Raw genomic sequence first — 26,216 nt, 5'->3', positions numbered from 1 at the left:
GAATAAAATTGACAAGCAATCCTTTTTTCAGTAGAAAATTCCAATTACTCAAGTAAGCTACATCATATGTAGTACATAAGAAGAGCAAATTAACATCATCAGCAGTAAACCATCATGCAACTTCTACCTGCTGAAACAACTAAGTGAGTATAATTTATCAGAAAAATGCCTACATTTCAGCCTAATTTAACTCTACATTAATAATACTACCAGGATACTAAGGCTTCAAAAGTGAACACTAAAAATAATGTTCAGACTAAAGTATAGGGCATCTTGCAAAGGATTATTACTCCCTACATCTACAAGTTAACAACAATTATTCTAAATACTACGAACTTGGACAAAATATAGTCAAATACACAACACAAGAAGGAAAATAATTACAAGTAAAACAGCAGACACTCAATATCTAAAAACAATCATGTAAAAATATTCTACAACAAACTGCCTCATAACATAAAACTGCTAAGTCCCCAAAACATATACAAATACAATCAATAAAAACTACTTGAAAAGGGAAAACTGACTACAGTCTCACAGAGTTGATGTAAAATAACAGCAAAACTTAGAAGCATGCACAGTCAATAGTGCCCATTTTGGATACAGTTCACATGCAAACTATCATGAAAAGGTTCAAAACAGTCTCCCAGCTCAGTTCTCATCTATACTTGGACAACAAAATCCTACAACAAATTCTCAGAAATCCTACCTTTCCTACCCTTGCTTAAATAGCTAAAGTGCAATCTTCATACTAAAATATTGAAAAAGGCATATCTATTTACAGAAAAGTGTGTACACATGTGTTTGTCTGCGTGTACTCTTAGATAAATTGATAAAAAAGCAATATAGTTATAAATCAAAGACTATACCTAATAATATTAATTTCAAAATAAGGTGATAGAAAAAAGATCTAATAACTACAGTATAAGCTTTTAATTTTTGTTAATTACAAAAAAAATAAAAGTTAAATACAGTAAATAAACTTGATCCCTTACATTGAAAAAGAAACATAAATTGAGAGTATTTGAAAATAAAATCCTTAGGAAAATATTTGGGCCTAAAACAGATGAGGAGACAGATGAGTGGAGAAGGTTACGTAATTTAGAAGTACATAATTTGTATTCATGTCCAGATATTATTAGAATGATTAAATCAAGAAGACTTAGGTGTGTAGATCATATGGTACAAATGGGAGAGGAAAAAAGAGTATACAGGATTCTTGTTGGGAAACCTGATGGTAAAAGATCAATAGGAAGACCAAAACAAAGATGGAGGGATAATGTAGAGATGTACCAAAAGGAAATTGGTAGGGAAGGAAAGGAGTATATAGATCTTGCTCAGGACAGGGACAGATGAAAGGCATGTGTTGCTGCAGCCATGAACATTCGGGTTTAAGAAGGCTAGAGAGTTAGTTAGTTATACATTAAATAAGCATAATATTTGGATTGTAAGTAGAGAATATAACAAATGTACAATGCATTGTGCGAAAACTGTCAACTTTGCATTATAAGCAGAAAATTAAACCAGTTTGCCCTAGAAATACATTTTAAGAATAGCCCAAAATAGCATGCGTAATAGAAAATTAAGAAAACTTTCTGATGCATAAAAGTACTGACTAGTGCTGAATGAATCAATTACTGTAAAATATTATTCTCTGATTCAAGTAATTTAACTGTAAACATTATCTTTTGTGTGTAAAATATAATTGTTAGTTGAACTGATAAGTACAAATATTAACTTTATACGCCTTCATACACTCTAAATAACATAACTTTGATATATAAATTAGTAACAATTTGTTTAAAATTAAGTTAAACTGTAGAATTGTTTTCTTAAATAAATATAAAGTAGTAAAAATACTAAACAAATAATTCCTTCTTTTCCTATTTAAAGGATGCCAAGCAGTGTAAACCAGTTGTTAGTGGCTAAATAACATAAAATTTGAAGGCAGTAACAATATTTTAAAAAATACTGTTTTTTACCTAACTTTGTGAATTAAATACTAGTACATTTTGTCAAATTATAAATAAAATATACCTATTTCTTTGATATTTGTACTAAAGTGAAGAAAATGTTACTAAAACTTGGCTAGTACAGTAAATCTTAGACTTTTAGCTTTATTTGTCCGTAACTGGATATAATTGTAACTTGTTAATCTCGCCAAACACAATTTTTACCTCAATTTTGGAAGCTAGCTGAACTTTAGCGTTTCGAATTACATATAGTGAAGACCTCTATAGTGGAAAAATACACCCAGTCTGTAAAAATTTGGAAATGTTGTCTCCTTCTCTGTCGAACCAGACCAAAAGTGTTCTCAGGTGTTTCAATATATTTCTTAACATAACTAACTTTTTTTAAAATGCAGGTAGCTTAGTTGGTATAGCTCTAGGCTTTTAACCTATCTGTCCAGGGTTCAAGTCCTTGGCAGGGTTGTTACAATTTTAGATTTTGTCATCGGATCTTGTGCAGACTTCAAATTTCATAAGTTATAAGCAATCTAAATTAATTTTGGGAGTGGGCCAAATTGGTTCCTCATATAAAAAGCAATGACCAAATTGGTCGTAGCGCCTATGACCCTACTTGGGTTCATCCTCCAAAACATCTGCTTCGAGTCTCCGATGCCATGGTGGAGCCCGTTCAAGTTCTACCGCCCACAAGTGCGTTCCTTCGCCAATCCAGCGAAGGTGAGAATAATAGAGCGCAACCCTCTATATATACATTCAGCTCACTGTTGGTCACCCCTTGATCTAGTTATTTTCATGCAATCACCTACATTTAGTGAATTTTGCCGTCTTTCTGTTTGATCTGTTAAATAAGCCAGTCAATAAAAATATACTTACATAGAAAAATCCTGATATAGTTGGATTCTCAAAAATATATACAATCAGTGTTCTTGATACATTTAGCACCTGAGATAGTATAAATCAAAATCTAGTTAGTGTTGGCATGTGTGCTTCTGGTACATGTAGTTACTTGAAAAAGCAAATATTGGTTGTGTAAAAAATAGCCTCCTTGTGAAACAATGAAAAATTAACATTATATCCTCATAGCATTAGTTGCAACTGCTTCTTGCAGATTAACAAAGCTCTGGCGTGTGGTCGTACGTCACCTATAATCCTTTGTATGGTTCGTGTTGTCCTATAAATTGTCGATATACATGCTAAGTCCCTAGTTACAGCCTAAGCTTTTAGCTTCAATAAATGTATTTTAGTCCTCGGAGACATATATTGATCTTAGAGTAAAAAATAAACCTCGTATAATAAACCAAATGGAAATAACCCAAATGTTGATGCACCCAAAGAAGCCAGTAATACTTCAAAAATACCTTGAAAAAGGCTATAAGGCTAAATAATTCTTCTAGAATAGTAAAAAAGTTTGGAAAGTGGACCTAGGCCCCTAAGCCGTCTGTTAACTTCGTATTGTAATTATATTGTTAAATTGTTATATGTAAGGGGAAAAAACAATATTAGTAAGCGTCCAAATATGGACCCTCGGTAAAGGGATTTCAGACCTCATAGACACATCATAATTTTCGTTACACTAAAAAATTGCCCTCGTATAAAAGCAAATAGTTGAAATGTTAAACATTTCGTGTACTTTATCCAGTAAGCCTTAGCTAGAAATACAATAAATGCGTTACAGACATAAAAATTAAGCAAGCTTTGATATTCTAGTGGCACATAATAAGTATAAAATATCCTTTAAAATACTCTGACAAATAGTTGTGGGTTGTCTGAGATCAAAATTTTCAAGTCCTCTCTCCTCTCTCCTGCATAAATAGGCTCTAGAATTCACTAAGCCTCAAAATAATATTGGGTACATAAAATAAAAAGCAGATGGAGAGTGATGCTGATCGCATCATCTCCAAACAGCAAAAACAAAAGTATATGGATGGAGCCCTACCTGATATATTTAGAAAACTTTTACCTAGTATAAAAGTAACAAAATACTCAGCAAACTCTAAAATAAACAAACTTTCCTACGTGGCAGGCGTAACCTGCCCTAAATAAATACATATAGAAATACAGAACCAAAAATAGCATAGTGGAAATCAGTAAACCCTAATAATAATAATAATAATAATAATAATATATTCTGTGGCTTACATTTTAGCTAAGAGTACTTTTTTTTTAGTGTTTTTGAAAAAAATTAAATAAATACTAAACTCTAAGTTAAAAATTTGTAAATGTATATATGATACAAAACAAAATAAATAAAAATTAATACATACCCTTCAAAAAAACAGTAAAAAGTTGAAAACATCTCTTTGTGCATCCAAAATATAATAATAAATCCTTCCTGACTGATTAAATTGTGTTATTTGAGTAATATTAAGCCTAAACTTGTAAAATAAAAGGGTAGAACTTGTCAAAACATACTTCATGTGTACAAAATATAATTCAAAACACATCTAAATTGTGTTATTTGAGTGGAAAGAAACCTAAACTTGGAAAAAATCTCTCTCTCTCTCTCTCTCTCTCTCTCTCTCTCTCTCTGTGTGTGTGTGTGTGTGTGTGTGTGTGTGTCTTTGAGAGTCCAAAATGTAATAAAAATGGTGCCTGAATAATATAAATAGTGTCATTTGAGTAAATATTAGGCTAAACTTGTAAAATAAACAAATAAAAGTTGAGAACACACACTTTGTGTGTCGAAAATATAACTAAAAGTCTTTCCTGAACAGATTGAATTGTGTTATTTGAGTAATAATAAGCCTAAACTTGTGAAATAAATAGATAGAAGTTGAGAACACACACTTTGTGTGTCGAAAATATAACTAAAAGTCTTTCCTGAACAGATTGAATTGTGTTATTTTGGTAATAATAAGCCTAAACTTGTGAAATAAACAGATAGAAGTTGAGAACACACACTTTGTGTGTCGAAAATATATCTAAAAGTCTTTCCTGAATAGTATAAATAGTGTTATTTTGGTAAAAAAATTAACATAAAATTGTAAAATAATAATTTAAAGTTGAAAAAAATGTCTTTTTGAATCTAAAATTTAATAAAAAAATGTTGCCTGAATAGTATAAATAGTGTTATTTTGGTAAAAATTAACATAAAGTTGTAAAATAATAAGTTAAACGTAGAAAAAAATGTCTTTGTGAGTCCAAAATTTAATAAAAAAATGTTGCCTGAATAGTACAAATAGTGTTATTTTGGTAAAAAATTAACATAAAATTGTAAAATAATAAGTTAAAAGTTGAAAAAATATCTTTGCGAGTCCAATATTTAATAAAAAATGTTGCCTGAATAGTATAAATAGTGTTATTTTGGTAAAAAAATTAACATAAAGTTGTAAAATAATAAGTTAAAAGTTGAAAAAATGTCTTTGCGAGTCCAACATTTAATAAAAAATGTAGCCTGAATAGTACAAATAGTGTTATTTTGGTAAAAAATTAATATAAAGTTGTAAAATAATAAGTTAAACGTTGAAAAAAATGTCTTTGTGAGTCCAAAATTTAATAAAAAATGTTGCCTGAATAGTATAAATAGTGTTATTTTGGTAAAAAAATTAATATAAAGTTGTAAAATAATAAGTTAAACGTTGAAAAAATGTCTTTGTGAGTCCAAAATTTAATAAAAAATGTTGCCTGATTAGTACAAATAGTGTTATTTTGGTAAAAATTAATATAAAATTGTAAAATAAAAAATTAAAAGTTGAAAAAATGTCTTTGTGTGTCGAAAATTTAATAAAAAATGTTGCTTGAATAGTACAAATAGTGTTATTTTGGTAAAAATTAACATAAAGTTGTAAAATAATAAACTCAATATTAAATTAAATAGCACACAGTAACATACATTTACTACCTAAATCAATAATCAAAGGGTCCTAGGTTCGTTACCCCGTGATAAAAGCAAATGGTGAAAACTGTAGGCCCCGTCCCTAATAGCTCTCCCTTCTTCATAGTACAGATAAAAAAAACCTGCGCTAAAGCGTCCTGTGCCTTGGAGGCAAACCTGAGCGGAATATTAATTGGCGGCGGAAACCGGTTCTACAAGCGACGCATAGCTTCAGAGATTTGACCCTTGTTGTGCATTTCCAGACATCCTTTGTTGTCTGGTTGAAACCCTCCCCTGCCCTACAGTATTGCATAGCTTTCCCCTGTTCTTGCGTACTGGTTAACCTTGAAAAAAAAAACCGGTTCTGAAAATCTACCGACGCGTTCTCTGATTGGTCAATCAGATTCCTTCTTTGTCCTGACGTTGTGACGTCATTTGACCTTGAACGCGCTTCCCCCAAAATTCCTTTCTCCTCTACCTGCGCGGAGTTCACAGTCTTCTGTCTGGCATCAGACTCAGCTCACACGTTATACATAGTTCGTCTCCGCTCAATGTCTTACATGCCATTTATTATTATTCCTTAGTGAACTATAATTATTACCGTTACATATCGTTGGTTCGAGTACCGGGACCGTCCCCAATCGTAATTGGACCTGTACCTACACCCATTACCACCATTCAAAGCGGTTCATAAACCATAAACTCTTATTTTCAATACTATAAACATTAATATTATCGATTTATACATTACATACTTTGCAGTAATGAATATAAAAACATATGCATAGCGTTTAGTACCTCTAATTACCTTCTATATACATATTTTTCATAAAATAAATAATTATATATTCATAAAAAGTTATAAACATGCAAATACATAAATGTAAAGTATTCTAATAATATGCAAATTTATTCAAATTATGCAAATTAATTATTGATAATATGCAAATTTATTCAAATTATGCAAATTAGTTCTTAATGATATGCAGATACATAAATATAAATTAATCTAATGATATGCAAATTTATTCAAATTATGCAAATTAGTTCTTAATTATATGCAAATTAATTAACACCTGTGCACTAATTGTCCTTAGCGCATTCAGATACTACTCGCCATCATCAACATAGGTTCGCAGTGAATGTGTGGTGTGGCGTAGTAGGTGACCACTTTATAGGCCCGTACATTTTGCCCTCTACTTTGTGTGGTGGGAATTATCGGTTGTTTCTACATGACGTATTGCCTGAACTTTTGGAAAACGTGCCACTGGCAGGTAGACAACTTATCTGGTTTCAACACGACGGCGCCCCCGCACGTTTCGACCGGGGAGCCAGGGCCTTACTCAACGGTATTTTCGGCGATCGTTGGATTGGCAGGGGTGGACCTTTACAGTAGCCACCTCGTTCCCCCGACCTCACACCACTGGATTTCTTTGTGTGGGGAGAAATGAAAAGGCTCGTGTATGAAACCCCCGTGGAAAGTGCTGAGGATCTCGTTGCTCGTGTTAGTGCCGATGCTGGGACAATTGTTGACATGAAAGAGGAATTTGCGCGTACCAGACAATCAGTGCTTCGCCGATGTCATTTTTGTCTTCAAGTCAATGGCGGACATTTTCAACAAAGTCTCTGAGTATACCGGTGTTTGTGAGCCCCTATCAGCACCGCATAGTGTCCTTTAGGAAAGGTGCGAGTGAAGATGCTGGATATCGCTGTACTTCATACCGTCGATCTGCATGTGCAGAGGCTATGCGCTTCTCAGTGGAATCCCTTCCAGATGTGCTGTGCCTGGAAATGTTACATGCCATTGTGTGCGTTTTCTCGCCATTCTCCGTCTTCATTCCTTCGAGGATTATCCACTTTCTTTGGGGAGCTCTCTTGTAGTATACGTATGTACAGCCTGACGACATGCGGCCATTGTTTAACTTTCGTTTTTCGTACTGCAAAGTAGTGTGTCAACATTAAGGGATTGAAAACGTTTTTTTATGATTTTCCCGTATTTTTTTCCATTTGGGATGGTGTCCCAGAAGTAGTGAGACATGTGGACATACGTCGCCATATTTTACTGGCTACATTCCGATCTCAACATTATGTAGAAGATAGTAGTAAATTTCTTGTATTTTCCATCAGGGGATTCTCCACTTTCTTTGAGAGTCCCCTTGCGCAATTTACACTGGGCCTCAATTGATGCACCATTGTATTCGCCACGTACGATTTTGTTTGTATTATTTTATTCCGACATTGATATCTTTCTTCCTTCTTGAGTTATTGTGCCATAAACATGGTGTGAGGCGATTTTCGCACGCCTGTCACTCGAAAACGGTGCCGATTTCGACATTTTTTCACATGGCATTTTTTCCTTGTTTTTACTTGTCGAATCACCTCCCAAGCGTTGTAACAGGTATTTTGCAACACCCTGTATATATAATTATATATATATATGGGACATGTGAGAGTTCAATAAGTTGTCCCATTTAGATTAATACATGTGTACGAACAGGAGTGTGGTATGAAAACGGTGCCTATTATTATTAATTAATGTATTACATTGAACTGTAAATGTTTAAAATAACTTATATAATTAATAATAATAAATTATTTATTTTTCTTAACATGCTCTGAATGATTCTGTTTCTGATGAAGCCAGCCCATCTACCTCAGAAACAATGCCTGTCCCTTTCATTCCTGGTTCTTCAACTCCACATAAATCCCCTGATCCAAACAATATGGCTCCCTTCTCAGAAATCATTCCTACCCCTACTAAAACAGTGTCCCGGAAATGCAGGAAGAAACTAGGACCACGCCATTTGACATCTGATCAAGTTTTCCAGGAGGTAGTCGAAAAAAGACCACATTGGCTCAAGAGAAAACTGCATTTAATATGAGGCCTCGTAAGAAGAATCGAGTCAGGAGAAGAATAGTCTCCTCCAGTGATGAAGAATCTACGAGTGACATCACACAAGATGATGGGAACGTCCCCTGTGGCTTCTGTGTTATGAAGAATTACTCGGAAGAAAGTGCAGCAAAAGGAGACTGGATACAATGCCAGAAGTGCAAGTTGTGGTTCCACGACATCTGTGTTGGCTCTTTAGGCAGAAAGCAATTTACATGTGGAAAGTGCATCTGAAAATCACGACTGTGTTAGTGATCACAATAGCCCCAAACGTGATAGTAATTACCCCAATCTTTTCCAATAATCCACACTCTGCAACTACTTGTCCTTTTTATTATTATGTGTATGTACTTAATTTCAAAGGCCCAGTTCCTTATTTCCCGTAAAATGTGGATACTAATGTAACGTGTCAACCAATTATTGTTTAATACATTTTAAATGTGTTACGTAAAATAAATTTTGAATCTGAAATGATCGAAATAGCCCCGGGCTACCATATTGTCTTATTTGCTCAAGAAGACTCATAATTAGAGGCATGCATATTTCGTTTTTGACGAAAACATGAAATGTGAAATAACATGCTGTAATATTCATTTGCATGTTTCTGGAGGGTGTGAGGTGCATTTTCATAGCCTTTTCTCGAAAATATGCGAAATGAAATGCAAAATGCGAAATAGACTCTCAAACACAATATTTAGTTTATTTCCGACTCAACACTGTCTGAAGTTCGAATTATCCTGAGTTATTCAATTCAAGGAAAATTTATTAATTCTACTGTAAATATTTGAGAAGCAAAAATGGACCCCTTTATACAGGTAATTAATACGCTGATAACAACATAAATGTGCTATTAGAACAAATATGTTTATTTTGTGTAAAACCATGATATCATTTTATATACCGCTTTTGATCCGATTTTTCACAGCTACAACACCGACATCTTATTTTATTTACACCTTTTAAACTCGAAATTGTATTTATCGAAAATATGTGTCCATACTCATAATTTAAGTTTTGTTATTGACTTTTCTAAAGTCAGAATTTTGTCCAAAATGCCTCATTTGTTCGTGTGATGGTATTTAGATGCAATACAGAAGTGTGTTTCAGGGGACTAAGTTCCTTCTCCCTTGTCTAAGTTTTGTTAATTGCAATGGTGAAACAATTGTTTCCTCTCTGTATTACCAAATCATTCATTATCTTCATTAAAAATTTTGTTGTTACTGTTATGGATGTCTCAAAGAGAGGTAATGTCTTAATTTCAGACATCACAGGGAGGAAGGAGGTTGTTACGTTTCCTTTGCTCTTTCTGTCTGGGGCAAAGACTCTTTCAGACATACACTCAAGCCATCTTAGGATCATGGAATTTGGTTGTGTGAGAAGTAGGGAGTAAACCTAAAGTTCTGTGGCCAAGGTATCTTTATTAGGTAGGCCATTCCCAAGGTTCCGAGATTTTTCCTCATGATTCTGTGCGCGCTATTACGTCATTAAGAGGACAGAATGGAACTTACTTCGTTAGCGTATACGGAAGCTTGAAATAAATGGGTCGATTTTTTTACTTATACACACCTTTTCTCGAATGCCGTTAGAATGAGTACAAATCATCCTGTTTGTGCTCTTGCCACGTGCAAAAATCACAGAAGAATATCGCTTGGAATAAAGCAACCATCGCTTCCCAAAAAGTACGTTGCTGCAGCAGGATTGATTCCTCCAAACTTCGGACTTACTTCCACACTCGCCTTCCGCAGCATCACGTGTGCAACTTCCAAAAGCCATTACACAATCGGAACTCAGGTTCTATTTATTGCTTTATTGAATATTGAGAGCAAGATAATATCTTTTTAGCTTTGAAGTTGAAACATCGCCCGCGAAAAGAATACTTTGAACATCTCGTAGGTAGTGAGCCTCCCCGATGGCGCAGTGGTAGCGCCGTCGCCTTGTAATCAAGGGGTTCCGGGTTCGATACCCGGTGGAGGCACAAGTGGTTCGGATCCCACTTTAAACTGTAGGTCCAGTCCCGATTAGCCTTACTGTGCATAAAGTGGACTTAAAACAACAAATCAATCAATCAATCAATCTCGTAGGTAGCCAACACTAATTGACAATTGCACTGTGTTACTTGACTTTATCTGCGTGTGTTCAGAAATTGTGCTGAAAATATAATGTAGTCTTACAGGACAGACGATTTGCCCTTGCACATTCTTTCAACCTTCTCGTCAAGCAATGAGAACAGCTGTCATGTAAATAATGCCCAAAAAAGCTATTCATTGTAACGCATGCTTATGAAAGCAAGGAAAATTTTATGATTTTTTGTGTTATCAATATAATATGTTGTATACACGTCTATTATATTATAATTTAAAGATATCGTACAAATATAATACTAATTTGCTGGCTTTAATTTATTTTATATGTGCTTTAAAAAGTCGCGCTTCTTCAGTCGGTAAATAGTCTGTCTGATTGTCACGCTAGAGACGAGGATTCTGTACCCTGGATGATTGGTCTCGAGGGGGATTTTCTCAGCAACGTCTTTCCATCAAAACGGCTTTGAGGATCACCAGGGGTCTAAAGCAATAGTATTTTGATGGCCGAAACTTGATGCTAACACCACCTTCATAAATGGCTGAGATTGTGAATCATAATCTCTATATTCATTCATGGCATGTTGCAACGCGCAGAAGGCACTTTTGCTTTTAAACCTTAGTAGATATTTAGTCGCACACCGTGACCGTTAGCTTTCTGGCTCCGGCTGCGGAACGCGCAGGTTCGAGTCTCCTAGGGGAAGCGTAACAACTTTCCTTCTGAGGTTTCGGACTGTGTATGGGACCGGTGGCCCCCACCATTGTGAGAAAATTGGAGAGCTATGAATGAGTAGTGTAATCTGGTCATGGAAACTTACAAAATGACAGGGGGCTCTTCGTGCTGACCACACGTCACCTCGTAACAGGTTTGATGATCTTCTGCCTCGGCAGGTGGAAGTGAGGCCGGCAGTCGGTAGGTAGACCTTAGCTATGTATTGGTACATATTTGGATACATGCCGCGAGAATACTGACACATTACTTTTTTTTGGTTCAAGTCAATCACACTGCAGAAACTCTTTTCATGTAGATTTAAGAGCCTGCCTCCGTGGCAGAGTGCTTAGCACATCGCCTTACGACCCCAGAGGTTCCAGGTTCGAATCCCAGCCTGGGTATGGATGCTTGTGAGTGTCCATTCATCAATTTCATCATATCATCACTCATCCCCATCTTCGCAATTAGCCAAAAGTGGCAGATAAGTGAAGTAAATTAAACCAAATAAGAATAAAGAAAGTAGATTGAATATTTGCGTTGTTACATTGACTTGGTGTTTTAAGTCCGCTTTATGCACAGAAAGGTTAATTGCGACTGGGCTAACAATTTAAAGTGCGATCCGAACCACTATGTGCCTATATCGGGTATCGAACCCGGGACCCCCTTGATTACAAGGATATGTCGCTACTACTACGCCATTGGGGAGGCCATTTTTGTGTTGCTTCACAAGACTTATTTTCTAATTGCGCACTACTAGGTCTATTATTAATAGTAGTAGTAAAACACATTTCATGTGTGTGTTTGATATATTATGACATTTAATTAGGGAAAGCAATTGATAATGTAATATTAATACAAAGTAAATTAATGTATTAAGTATGGTCTTACAACAAATGTAAGTATTACAGAATATGATAGGAAGCCAGTGCGGAAATTACCCGTAAGATTTTATAATTCCTCGCATTAGTATTTAACTTAAAATATCGTTACAAATAAAATCTAAAAATTAAGGTCCTCAACTCAGGTGGATAAAAGACCAAATTATAATTCTCAGCTTGCATTTACCTCACATTATTAGAAGAATCGTTGAACCGAAAAGCAATCTCTGACTCTTGGCTGATTAGTGCGACGTGCCTAAAATACAGGAAAACGTAACAGCATAATCGTTTCATTATTTTTATTTTGTGTTTGTATTGATTTTGTTTCATTTTACGTATAATTTACCACTTGGTTAATCGCAACGATGCAAATGAATGTTGATTAGATTAAATTGATGAAGGCAAGATCACAAGACAAAGAACATAAACCCTACAGAGTAATACACAGATTGTTGGCCCACGTGGCAGAGCCTAGTAAGCCTGCAAGAATGAAGATCCTAGGATATATTATTACGTGGAAGAAATATTGCTATTTGAATGTTTCCCGAAAAGACACCCTTTATGCAATAGCATCATCCAATTCATTCACCGGCTCGATAGCCGAGGGCGTTAAGTGGTAGACTTTCGTTTTCGCCTTCAAAGATCCCGGGTTCATGGTCCCAGCATGGGCATAGGGGTTCTCTACGAGTGTCCCTTCATCAAATTAAACTAATCATCAGTAATCCTGTTCGTTGCAATGAGCCAAAAGTGGATGAAAAGCGACGCTAAATAACAAAAACACAAATACACATTTATCCTCATCGTTAGGGTCGACTTGGATAATCTGAAAAGTAACGTAAAAATATTAAAGTGATATTCCAGGATATTCAGAAAAAAGTCATATCAGAATATGCCCGGACAAGCACTTTCCTTAGAATTAGACATTTAGAATAAATTTAATAGGTTAGCTGGAAAGAAAACCGGCAGTGGGCCACAGCCTACAGGGACAATATATCACACAAATAATGTGTGAAAAATAAACTATGCATTGTTTCGGAATAAATGTATTCTTCTATCGCGTATTTCATCTCTTGTTGTCAAATTAAATTAACAAGTTTGGTGCATAATATCAAAACATGCATGAAAACACAACGTTTCATAATCCATCTGCTACATTCTCCTCATGGCTTTCTTCTGCTCATGTCCTCTTGGTGACGTCACAAGCTCTAGCCAATAACGTGCAAGTCGCAGACTGGGCCCCTCTGTTCTATGGCGATGTTTTAGAGAACACTCAACGATATATTACTGAATTTAGGTAAGTCTATCTAGAACCTAACAGGAAGTGTTTAGCTAACACCTGTTACACATAGGTAGTCTCCTTCACATTACACACACGACGTGCTTAAATTCACTATCCCAACTAACGAAAATCTGATGTATTTATACCTGAGGTTTTACTTTACACACCCTTTTGATTACATAATTATTTATTTATTTATTTATGCTGCACTTCTACAGACGATTCAACCTCCAATTACGGAAGGCGTAGACTGCGTTTAGATACAATACAATTTACATGGTAAACAAACACATATCATAATATGTATATTATAATAAAGTTACATTCATTGAACGTTTTTATACATACCTTCATTAAACATTATAAATTTTAAAAGTTGAGTTATTATACATTTCTTCCTTTTATCTTGCTTCTCAGAAAAATGAATTTTAATTTACAAATTGCACTTATCTTTCAGAAGAAAGAAAGAAGAAAAAATACACATATATATGTACTGTTTACTAGATCGTCAAATTACATCTTCTTGCATATCCATAAAGAAGCCATATAGTGGGAGGAATGGGATCCGTGAGCAGGGCAATTAGAGATGTAGGGAATGGGACTCCATGGCGACGCAAACCATTATATAATTTGTCTCGTTCTCTGTCGAAATTAGGACATTGTAAAAAAAAAAATATGTGTGGCATCTTGATTAATTTCTCCACATGTGCAGGCTTGTTTTGTTGTAATATGTATATTAGTGCGAAAATGACTTGTACGTAGACGTATTTTAAAAATATTAACTGATCTTGGAAGATTATATGAGTAGTACCAAGGTTTATTTTGTGAATGTTCTGCAAGCCAGTTATATGTATAGCCCGAGGATTGAAATTGTTCTATACACCACTGTTTCCATTTATCTTGAAGTTTATATTTAACTCTTGTGAATGGGTCTGTGTATGGAAGCCTCGCAAGTGAGGTAGATCCCGATGATCGGGCAGCTTTGGCATATACGTCCACACGTTCATTTTCCGTATTTACTTGGTGAGCCTTTACGTAATAAAACTGAACTTTGATATTTCTTCCATTAGCATACTGGGTTTGTTGGATTATAAGGATGATAAATAAAGGATGTTTGGACCACCCGGTATATTGCGATCGAAGCGAGCAAGACAATTTTTGGATCCAATTTTTTTGCAGGCTGAAATCAATATTTATTTAATAGGGTGCAAATAATTTCACGGGTCGACAATGCATCTCTCTTTTACAACTTTTGTGCCTCCCCGATGGTGTAATGGTAATCACCTTATGATCAAGGGGTCCCAGGTTCGATACCCCGTGGAGGCAGATGGCACAGTGGTTCGGTTACCATCTTAAACTGTAGGTCCAGTTCCGATTAGCGCAAAGTAAACTTAAAACAACAAATCAATCAATCAATTTTATAAGATATTTTAATTTAGATCGTTCGGCGCCCAGGGCCGTCTCCCGCAATCCCCTAGCTATGGTTCTGAACTTGATAAGACGAAGAAAAGCAGCAATTGCGAGCGAAGAGAGCAAGAAAATTTTACGAAAAGTATTTTTATTTGCATAAAATTTGAAGTTGTGGTCGGTAATTGCCCCCTACAGGTACACCTGACCGTCAATGTTTGCCCCCCTAGAACTCATTTCCATCCAAGTTTGTGTGGGAAATTCCCCCCTTCCCCCCTGTGGTTAAGCCACTGGTTATCATAGAAAAGTCGTTTGGTGGCAAGACAAAGCTTAGTTTTCGGTGGATATTGTTATTGTTCTTAGAGAAACGTCGTATGCGAGGGGATTAAGGGACGCGTTGATTTTTAAGAATATATGTACATATCCGTTGGTCAAACGTCAAGTACCTTATTGCGCGAAATTATTAGTTTAAAATTGTAGATTCTTCACTGTCAAGGGTCCGGTTTTGATATAAACTGGGATTAAAGGGACTGTGACAGGGTGGAAATAGAATCACCTCAGTTTTATTTTATATAATTTCAAGAATAGCGCATTATTAGTTGTAATTTCCATCAAGTTTAGTCTCTTTTTGCGTGGCAATTTATAGAACAACCAAGGAAGGGAGTGAATTAGAGAGCCATGTGATGTATACAAGTGTGAAGCTTGATACATTTTTTAAATAGTACTGATGGTCTAGGCCAACGTACGAACCTCTCATATATATATAGGTCTATAAATACTTCAGATGAGAATTTTAGTGTTTTAATTAAAGAGGTTGATGTCACTTTTTATGTAGGGGTTATTTCTTATGTAATTGAAGACTAAAATTGGTAAACTCTGTAAGTGCCAAAAAATAATTCAAACACCGTTTTCCACGTTAAACTGTGAAATGTGCCATGCTTTATAATGTTGTAAAAGTTGAAAAGTGGCTGGTAGCCCTCTAAGTAGTTCAAAGGGCGTGTAAAGAGGTCACTAGTGTGAACGTTCTTAAGGGCTGATGTGTGGAACGTTCTTACGGGCTGATGTGTGGAACGATGTGATTTCCCAACACTTTCGCTTTTGGCACTTACAACGTTTACCACTTTTAGTCTTCAATTTCTTGGATATATTTAATCAACGAAATATTTTGTAAAATGAACATCTAGGCTATCATTCAAAGATAAAATAACTGAGTTTTCCTCTAATGTCCATGGTAAAGAATATGGTAGTTATTCAATGTATTTAATTCGATTGAACCGTATTGTTAGTTTTTAAAGTGTAATGCTCACTATTTGTCTGGGGAAGAAAACAAGTAACAGGTCGAGCCAAGACAGTTTACTTCCACCAGAAGATATAAAGCAAAACATACTTTAAAGAAATAATTTCTAGAACAACGTACATGAGGATTTTTTAGATATCAGGATAACTTTTCGTGACAGTACATTAATCTTGTAATGTTTTTAATGGTGTTTATTAGGCTTTAAGAAAGGATATATATATATATATATATATATATACTAGCGTGCAAAAGTCTTTGCCCAAAGTCATTATCTGTGATTTATGTTATGAAACTCAATTAAATATCAGTTTTGACTCTATCCTGGAATGTCTTTGATGTATATCAACAAGTTAGAACAGCCTACATTTTAATTCGGAGCATACACAATCGTATTTTATATGAAAACATAGACAGACGTCGTGACGACAACGAATTGAACTTTTATGTGTATACTGAATGTTGCACTTGTTCCTTGTTGCATATCAAATTTCGGTGTGTATATTGTCGAATATATTCTATTATTATTTTTTTAAATATATACGTAACATTAATTTACATTTAATGTACATTTTGTAATTATAATAGATGATTTGCAATTATATCTTTCTTATTGTAGGTGAAATAATATAATAGTCACGAAATGAAGAAAAAAGACACGAATATTCAACTGAATTGCGTGGTAAAATACAAATTTTATCAGAAGAAAGTTATACTCATGCGAAAATTGCAAAACGTTTGAATATCCCAAGCAGAAGTGTTACATATATGTTAGCTCGTCTGAAAACAACAGGGACAAATATGACGAAAAAACGTTCTGGACGGCCCAAAAGCACAACAACAATGGAAGATAAACATATTATCGTCATGAGCAAGCGGAATCGAAGAGTTCCAGCAACTGCAATTGTAGAAGACAGAAACAGAATTAGAAAAACTCCGATTACGGTTGATACGGTGAAGAGGCGACTGCGTAGCGTAGGTTTAAATGGTCGAATATCCTGTCGAAAACCTTTCTTGCGGCCTCAAAATAAAGTGAAACGTCTGAAGTGGGCTAAGACACATGAAACATGGACATTAAGACAGTGGAACAAAGTGTTATGGACTGATGAATCGAAGTTTGAATTGTTTGGAACAAAAAGACGATTATACGTTCGAAGAAAGGTCGGAGAACGAATGCTTCACAGTTTTTTGAGTCACACTACTAAACATAGAGGAGGTAATGTCATGGTCTGGGGTGGTTTTGGAGGAGGAAAAGTTGGAGATTTGGTGCAAATAAAGTCAACTATGGACAAAAACATGTACCTTAATATCTTAGTACGTCATGCAGTGCCATCTGGAACGAAGACTATTGGAAAGGGATTTATATTTCAACAGGACAATGACCCAAAACACACGTCCAAACTGTGTACGAAATATTTAAAAACAAAGGAGAAGCAAAACATTCTCAAAGTGATTGAGAAGCTGTGGGACGAGTTGGACATAAAGGTTCGTATGATGGCTCCAACGAATCTTCAAAGTTTGTGGCAGTGTTTAGAAGATGCCTGGAAAAATATTGGACACGAAACACTGCAAAATTTAGTGTCTGGAATGCCGAAGTTATGTCAAGCTGTGATAAGTGCTAAAGGGTGTCATATCGATGAGAGCAAAACATAAGTTTATTTACGTTGTTTATGCTAACTAATGAACCTCTACGTTTCTATTTTGTTCAAATCTGATATAATATAACATTTCAAATAGAGTTTATCTGATTTTTTGATATATTTGGTTCATTTTTGACAGTTATTACTTTTGGATAAATACTTTTGCACGCTAGTGTATATATATATATATATATATATATATATATATGTACTGATGAGATGAAGCTCATTTAAAAGGAAATGTAATATGCAAACTGTAAACACACTTAAATTTTTCAATTTAAAATTCAATAATTTTTACAGTAAAAAATAGCAAAAATTTTGTGTAGAATAATATACAAAATTCTAATCATGTTAAACCGTAAATAGTGTTATTATCATTAAACTCTAAATAAACATGGCAACTGACATTTTGCAAACTATCAATAAAAAGATTTTAAGTGCATCGGTGGCTCAGTCGGTAACGCGCCTGACTACCATGCTAAAGGTTCCGGGTTCGATCCCCGGCCAGTTCAAATCCGGGAACTTTCCTAACGATGGAAGCGGCCCCGGCGCCTACCCAGCGTCGAATAACATGGGTACCTGGGGAAACCTGGGGGGTAAAGGCGGTCAGGGGCGTGGTGCTGATCACATCACCCCCACTCACGACCGAATCAAGAAAGTGTGTGGCGTTACCCCCACACCCCCTATACGCCTTCATGGAACACTTCACTTTTTATATATATATAGTGCATCCAGAAGGTTATATTTTCACTGGAAGAAAAGTACTGAAATTACGTATTATAGCTTCATTAACACACTCAACAAACATTTCCATAGTAGGTTCATATATACAGTAGCAGAAAAATGTATATTTTCATATATTTCTTATTTGCTTTACTTAATTTGTTCAAATATTTTACAGGACTGTTTACCAGAAAAAAAACCTTTCTATAAAAAACATATAGCTATATATGGTGCTAAAAACCATACAAGCAATTTTGAGTATGTATTTCTTTTAAAAGTCCTCCTCCGTAGTCGAGCGGGTTAAGGCGTTCACTCGTCTTGAGATCGTTCGCTGCGGGATGGCGTAGGTTCGAATCCGGCTCTGGTCGGAATTTATTCGGCCTACGTATAGGGCCGGTGGCAACCCACCATCGTGAGGAAATTGGGAAGCTCCGAGTGAGTGAGCGTAACCCGGTCGAGAAGACCTACAACAACGGCTGGGGGTTCGTCGGGCTGATCACCCGTCACTCCAACACTGGTCTGAGACCTCCACGCTATAACAGGTGACGGCGGAACAGTGTGGGAGGAAGACCAGCAGTCGGTAGGTAAGCCAAGGCCCGCCAAGGTGCTGTAGAGCTGTGGGGTTATGTTATTTCTTTTAAAAAAATAAAAATCGGTTTAAATTTTTTTAAGAAATCATGATTTTTACCCACCCTGAATGCGAGAAAACGGGATTGCTTGGAGGGGATAAAAGAAAGTGTAGCTACCAGCTGCTTCCATCGGCGTGCAATGCTTCGCTCCGCCCACTAGCATTCCCTCCATTTCTAACGTTATGCGCCGCCTTGCTCTGCAGATTCCCGAAATAGAAAAAATCTGTCCGTCTGTTTGTCAAGAGAGCAAACAAATGGCAACAGTTGGCATTACAATGACATCTTCAAAAAAATAAAAGTAATACATTTGGTATCTAAAATGCCTGTAAGATAATTGAAGAAAAATTAATATCTCGATTTGGTTTTATGTATTGAAATGATATTCAAATGCTAATTAATTGTATAAATTATCCCCATATTGGGAATATACCTATGTTCTGATTAGTCCCCATAGAGCATTTCGCGATTGCGTACTAAATAGACTGCAACCATAGGTGTGGGCAAGGGGGAAGGCGGTGTCTAAACACCCCCTAATGTGTCCTGAAAAAAAATTTAAAATGTAGAAACTCTCTCTCTCTCTCTCTCTCTCTCTCTCTCTCTCTCTCTCTCTCTCTCTCTCTCTCTCTCTCTCTCTCTCTCTTCTCTCTCTCCCTTCTCTCTCTTGACCAACTGAGAAATGCGGTTGGTAACACTGTCACTTAACTGCGGTGAGGCGCAAGGAAAATTTTGACGTGGGATGTTACTATACACTGCACCGTCTCCAGAATGAAGTCCCTTCAAAGTAATTCTGCAAGACCAAATTGCATAGGAGAATTGGGAAAGAGCAGGGGAGTAATTTCGACAGTAATCGTCTCTTCTTCTGGAGCGGAATCGTCTCTCTTCCGTTTGGATGAACCACGTGCGAAACAGAGCAGCTTATCGCTACAATCGCTGCCTCGTCGGAAGAGACCTCGGATACTTTCTTATCAGAGAAATCGGCTTTAGGCTCCTCCGTTACTTTGGATCACGGTGGATCATCATGAAACTTACTGCAGGCCCCTTTTCCTTCTAGCTGGACACAATATAGGTTCTGAATGTGCAGTGTTCTCACTAAATTTGTAAAAGATATTACTTTATAATTTGTATACTGTAGTTATACTTTTAAATACATGTAAATAAAATTAGTTACATTTAAAAAAAAAAAAAAAAAAAAAGAAGAAAGGAGAACTGCATTGCTTTCCAATGACACACGTATAGGGCGTTTTATAATGTTTCCTCCTTGGCGGAGTGGTTAGCAGCGAGCGTTACGACGCCAGGGTTTCCGGGTTCGAATCCCGGACTGCTTGTTTATGAGTGTCCCTTCATCAATTTCATTGTATCATCACTCATTCTCATCTTCGCGACTAGGAAAAGTTGTAGAAGAGCGAAGTAAAATAAACCACATCAATCAACCAGTCCCAACAGGAATTCTCGTAGTGGTAACATCGTCGTCTTGTAATCAAGGGGTCCCTGCTTCGATACCCGGTGGCTGCTACACCTGCTGAGAAATCAGGATAACATTTCGGTGTCGTAGTGTCCCGCACCGTGGCCGTGCGATCTGAGGCGTCATGCATTGGATTCCGGCTACGGGACGTTCGAGGTTCGAGTCTCCAGGAGGAAGCTAACGACTCTTCTCTTGAGATTTCAGCTTCTGCATGGGACCGGTGGTCACCCACCATCGTGAGAAAATTGGGGAGCTACGAACGAGTAGCGTAACCCGGTCATGGAAAGCCTACAAAAACGACTGGGGGTTCGTCGTGCTGACCACACATCACCCGGTAATTAGTTGGATGATCTCCCACCTCTGCTGAGTCATGTGGGAGTGAACCCTGCCCCTCACGGGTTGTTGCACCACTGGTTATTATTGTTAGCAAAAGTCGTATTTTAATATTTTCGTATAAATTATAGAGATGTGAAACTTTCAAAAAAGGTAACTATAATTGAAAGAATAAACGAAAACATAAGGATGAAGTTTAAGAAAATGAAAAAGAATTTCCGATCGTATGATACGTCAATCTTTGATCAATAAATTAATCTAGATGTTCCACGAGAAGACCATTCAGCTAATAAAAACTTTGATACATTTTTTTGGTAACTTGGGAAATTCAGAAAGCCTTTGTGACCCACAAAAACAAAATATAAAAGTGAATCAATATGCGCTTTATCACAACATGCAGCTCCGGAATACATTTACAATGCAAGAGCAACTGATGAGCCGATAGGAAATAGCTAAATCGAAAGTATGGTCACAACAGAAAGACGTTGAGCGTTCAATTCATCCTCATCATTTCAACTCCGAAAATCGTGAGATCAAGAAGGCCCTTGTTGTTCTTTACATCAGTCTGAACCAACCACAATTTATCCTAGTTTGCTTGAGTTCACTTCGCTTTTCTGCCCCATTTAGCTATTCACGAAGATTGATTAATTGATTGATTTTGTTCATGTTACTTCGCTTTTCTGCCACTTTTGGCTAATCTCGAAGATGAGGATGAGTGATGATGTGATGAAATTGATAAAGGGACACTCACAAAGAACGCCCATCCCCTTCCATACGTGTCACATCCCGAGTTTCGAACCCTTGCTCCCTGATTATTTACAAAGATGAGGATGACAGGCGATAAGATTAAATTGATGAAAAGACAATCAGAAACATACATGGACAGAAAACAGCACGTTAAACAGAGGGTTTAATTGGCTGAAGGTTCAGACGCCGCAGCCTCGGTAGTCTGCAAAACGCAGGTCACGGCGTACCAAGTGAAGAGAGGATGACATTTGGGTGCATTTGGAAAAGGTCACCCCTTACACCCAATATTTATCCTTCGTGATTGGCATTGTATGGAAGTGGTAGAAATGAGATGTTTAGAGAAGAATTCCCCAGTTCATAAGGTGAATATAATATTTTTTGTAATCTTCAGTCCTTGCACACTACAATACTTACTCTTTCTGCACAAATCAGTTTCATTTCTTAACTTTCTAGCTTCTTAAACCCGAAGGTTCATGGCTGCAGCAACAAAAGCCTTCCATCTGTCCCTATCCTGGGCAAGATCAAACCATTATAATTTGTTCATCTCTTCCGATCTCCTTCAGATCCATCTCAACGTTATCCTTCCATCTTCGTCTCGGTTCTTACCCATTTCAGTTGATCGCATCTCAATTTAAACCGGATGTAAAATTTCTGTTGAAACATATAAATGAACAATATTCATTAAACATACATGGCTTGCCCAGAATACGAATATAGAACCTATGACTGCGCGGTACGCTAACCACTTCGCCACGGAATCTAGCTACGAGCACCCCCTCCCGCCATGTCGATGTCGCGTATAACACGACACAGTCTTGCAGTACAGAGGACATAACCCTTTCCTGCTTGCTCCTTCATCTAAGCGTACCACTTCATCCACTAACTTAGAATAATTAGTAGTGCGGGATTTATGTGTCATCATCTTTATTAGTGATGTTCTCAATTGATAAAATTGCTGCCATCTGTAAAACGTATTTGTTAATCTTTATGTAATTTGCTATTTCAGATGTCACGAAACCTTTAGACCAATAAACTAAGCAACGTTTTTGCTATTTCTAAATTAGAAGGTATATTGCAGCATCAGCGCAACCCTTTCGTCAGTTCCTAACTTTGGCTAGTTCAATCTAATCTTGACCGTTCTAGCCAATTTCCTTCAGGTACATTGTTATTCTATGTTCGTCTTCTCTTTTGTAAAAGTTTCTTGTCATTGGATTTGTCAACAAGGACCCTGCAAACTTCTCCATCTCCTCCCAGTGTTGGCGAGAGGGAAGGTAAGGGGACCTTCCAACTGTCAGTTTCCTATCACAAACATTATGGAATCCTTGTTCTATTTGTAGCATTTAAAATGTATTAATTTTTCAAATGATGGAGTTTGAAAGTGTGACGAAACTGTCTACCTATATATTCGGCAAACTTTTCTCTGTAGACAGTTCTTTGATTGATTTAGTTCATTTTCATTCCCATTTCTGCCACTAGGTTAATCACGAAGATGAGGATGAATGATGATTTGATGGAATTGATGAAGGGACACTCTTAAAGTCATGCACAGGTAAGGATTCAAAAAAAAAAGCTTGACAATATGTTGTTATTACAAAATGAGCAAAGTCCATAAAAAAAATGCATTTTGGAACTCCAGGTTTCGATTTTTTATGATTTTTGAGCCTGTTTGTAAAACAAATCAAATTGTATTTGGACATTCTGTGTATTATCATATAAATGTTATGTGCGTGTATGTGTGCACACACACCAGTATACCTACATACACATAAAGAAAAGTATTACTTCATTGTTGTTATATGATTCCTACACTAGAGCATACTCTTCAAACAGGACGCTTTGGTTGTAAAAGTGGCCTCCGCTTGAAACTGCTAAGACTTCTAAACATTTTCGTTATTAGTAATTCTTGTAATTGACGAATAGAGATCTGTTTTGTCTCAAATCAAAAATTATTTGTGAGACGTTGATTGATACGAAACCAATTTTAAAAGCAACATCTCTTCTCGGATCAACTTACATCAAAAAATTTGGTACTCTGACTAGATGTATTAGGTAATAGTTACAAGTAATTCTCTTTATCTGGTTAATTTAATTAACTTATTTACACCGTTCGGTTAATTGTGGAGATCGTCCGTGGTCTACGTTGAAATAACCATCCATCATTCGTTTGGAGTGAGCAACAAAATCAGGCGGAAAACATTCTGTCAAATTCAACAGAATTTCCACCTCCAAGCACGATTATTAACCATTCACTCTTTTTTTATTTCACTTGATAAATAATTCTCTAGCATAAAGTAAATTGTAAAATAACGAAATATCAAAAAAGTAGCTTTGTGATTTTATGCATAAAAGGAAATATGCACATAGTTTCTCACATAGAAATTCATAATTGCTATGGAAACCCATTTTAACGCGGTAATAAAGTTAGAGCAATGCAGATTTCAAGTGGTTTCTTCCTCATCGTTGGAAATCCTGTATCCCATCCCCCCGTCTTAACCACCCTACTTTGCGAGTCTTTGGAAACATGTTTTGCGCTAATACTTTGAACCCTCGCCGGGTGTGGAAACACTGTGTTTCTGCTGGTAGCGCGGTTCGCTGTTTCGGAAGGAGGGGGAGGAGCAATCGATAGCTCAGGGCCCACCACGTGACTCTGATGCAGCGCTAGTCACGTGGTTTATTCTACTGCCGACTTTCCCAAGTACGGAGAAGATGCTCAACTTCGGAGCATCCGTCTCCCATCCGTCACGTTCTGACAATCGTCTGCCTCTGGGCTCATCGCAAAGTTATTTATAGCTTCCCTTTATGTGCAGAGAGGCCAATCGGGACTGGCCCAACAATTTTTTATGACAGCCGAATCACAGAATTGAACCACAACTCGTTCATTAAAGAGCGCTGACTTTGTGGTGGAGGCAAGGTACTTTCTGCTACTGCCGCCCCTTCCAACGCCCCCCAAGAACCTCAAGGGGGACAGGGTATAGTTTTGCTCTCTCCGTTCACACTGTGTTAAGATTTTTTAAAGGGTAGAGAGAAATAGAGTTTTTACATAAAAACATTGGCTATAAGACGTCAGCGAGTTACTAAAGATACTTCAGAAGTCAGCCTAACAGTGAAGCATCGAGTTCCCAAGTGGATGGTCGCAGAGGCCACCGAAATTAAGAGAACATTTACAAATAAGTTTCGCGGGAATATATCTTTAGTAACTCGCTTACGTCTTATATTATCAACCGCGTTGTTTATTCCCCTTAACATGAACATTGGCTACTTTTTCTTCCCTATGTCATCTACAGTATTCGATTACGTGCAAGCTGATTTAGTATATATTTCCAGAAAAAAAATTTGATGCAATTTTTATTGCACCTTCATGGACGTCCTCAGGATATTTTCTAAGGAGCAATGTGTTTCTTTTCCGGGGGAAAGCATATATTCTCCCCATAATAGTGATGCCCCATCAGAAAACACTACTTCACTCTGAAATTTTCATGTTCCTAAATTACTGTGACTGAAATGAAATTATGTGTGAAATATATACTTTTATCGTGAACAACATTTTCCAGGGGGTGGGCTATGCCCCCTCCCCCCCGTGCTGTGATGCATTGTCCTGGTGTAAGACTACTCCTCTGGACAACTTTTCGCGATGTGTTATGGATCATAGTGCGTTATGTAGTCATAGGTATGTTGTAATATTGTTGTATTTGTCAAGTTTAGTGGGTACATAAACATTCTGTACATTAGCATACCTGTATTTCCAGCAAGTACACAAGTACAGGGTGAGGCAAAAGTCCAGCACCACCCTTTTAATTTGAAAACTGCTTGACGGAGGACGATGAAATTCGGATATGGGTAATGGGGTAATAGGAGCACACCAGATGAGGTCAGTATGCATCATGGCGGCCATCTTGAAAACCGCCATTTGGAATTACCTACAGATTTTCAAATGGGAAACGGGTCTTGTTGCACATCATTTAAGGTGTGCGGTTTCTCAGAAGCAAGAATATGGGTATGATTTAACAATAAAAAACAATCATTCGATTACTTTCAAATTCGAGATACTCACTAACTTTGGCCTCCTAATGATGAATCTCAAGTTGAAAATTGGCGCTGGTGTATAGAAATTGCGAAATTATGTGCAATTATTAACGGTATGATTGTCGATACACTATTATGGTAGCCATATTTGATGATGTGAACAATTGAAGATCTGTAACAGCCCATCCCAAAATGTTGATGAAATCAAACTTTTCAATGAAAACAGTAAATAGCTCTCGATAAATGGAAGTGATAACTGAAAGTTCCTTTAAAATGACCCTCCATTAACATTTTTGTATTTCAACAACTTTGAAAACAAAGATTAACATTGTAATTA

The sequence above is a fragment of the Lepisma saccharinum genome, chromosome 8 (genome assembly GCF_977018435.1).
Source record: "Lepisma saccharinum chromosome 8, izLepSacc3.1, whole genome shotgun sequence".
Taxonomy (NCBI): domain Eukaryota; kingdom Metazoa; phylum Arthropoda; class Insecta; order Zygentoma; family Lepismatidae; genus Lepisma; species Lepisma saccharinum.
This window is presented reverse-complemented; position numbering follows the sequence as displayed.